A 1,290-nucleotide genomic window follows, 5' to 3' on the forward strand; every position below is an offset into this window, starting at 1 on the left:
ATAGATAGATAGATAGATAGATAGATAGATAGATAGATAGATAGATAGATAGATAGATAGTTGGAAAAGAAAAACTATAGCACCAGACAGGGTGGGCCCAGCCCCTATCCATCTTTCTTGATTCTAGGGAACCTGCCCTTATTTGTACAAGGGAGTCATTCTACTCCTACTCCTACCCCCACCCCCAAATTCATCTCCCAGGAGTTGGCAAAAAAAAAAGGTCAGTTGTTCCTTAGGTCTTCAATAAATAAAGGGAAGGAGGATAGAGCAGCTCTTCTTTGCTCTTTGTCTTTCCCTACCCTGTACCTAAGTGATCATTGCCAGATCTTAGTACTTATTGATGCCAAAGAGACAGACACCATGGAATTGGGGTAACTTAGGCAGCAGTACACTGAGTAGTGAAGCTGTATTGATGATAAAGTAAGCAGCATTATATTTGGTGTAGAAGCTGGCCAGGAGGTAGAGCACAATGGGAGAAATACTGAGGAACTTTCTGGAGGAGGTGAACTGGAGCCCATAGTCCATCTGCTCCCAGCGTGTAAGGAGCCGGGCCTTGCCTTGGTAGGGAGTTTCAAAAGGGGTCCCCTTCACAGTGTGTAGAAAGACATACATAGCCAGGTTATGGATGACGTTGGTCAAGGTCCAGACAATGGGGATGCTGAGTAGAATCACATGCAGAAGCCCTACTGGGATGATGTAGGCCAGCCAGATGCCCCAGCTGTTCATCACCCTCGTGTTGGGGTTCACCTTGCTATGGGCCACCCCCACATTCATCCTGCCACAACAGTGAGTCAGGAGCTCAACTCGCCCTCGCCTCTCTTCCCTTTGGTCTGCCTCCCTTAGTTACTGGTTTGGTGACTGAAATGAATCTTGAACATGGGGGACAGGGGAAGGGGAGGAGGGACACTGAAGCCTCGTCCACCTGTTGTCTCCAGGAAGCAGCCTTACCCTCGAACTGTCCCGAGTTCCTTTGATTCTTTACCTCAAGGCCTATTGGCAATTGACTATGAAAGTTAGAAAAGTCTCCAGATTTATAATAGATTTAGGGCCATAAGGGGCCTTCACAGGTCATTTAATTCGAACCGTTTATTTTTACAGATAAGGAAACAGAGGCACAGAGAGCTTACTCAAGTTCACCAAGGTAAATAGAAACATAGACAGGAACCAATCTCAAGTCTTCTGACTCCAAAGTCAGTGCTTTTATCACTAAGGAAGGACACTGAGATGGGAAGAGCTGGATTTGTTTCCTTTGACCACCAATGAAGAAATTTTTCTTGTTAACCCTAAAGT

General features: G+C 45.7%; 1 pseudogene; it reads right to left on the reverse strand.

The window, feature by feature from the left end:
* Positions 1–279: 279 nt before the first annotated feature.
* On the reverse strand, positions 280–956 carry LOC138146040 (ORM1-like protein 2 pseudogene; annotated as a pseudogene).
* Between the last annotated feature and the right edge of the window lie 334 nt (positions 957–1,290).

Source organism: Petaurus breviceps, unplaced genomic scaffold (assembly GCF_028583685.1).
Source record: "Petaurus breviceps papuanus isolate PSGF00001 unplaced genomic scaffold, PetGlider_PUasm1.0 90752, whole genome shotgun sequence".
In the NCBI taxonomy this organism is placed as follows: Eukaryota; Metazoa; Chordata; class Mammalia; order Diprotodontia; family Petauridae; genus Petaurus; species Petaurus breviceps.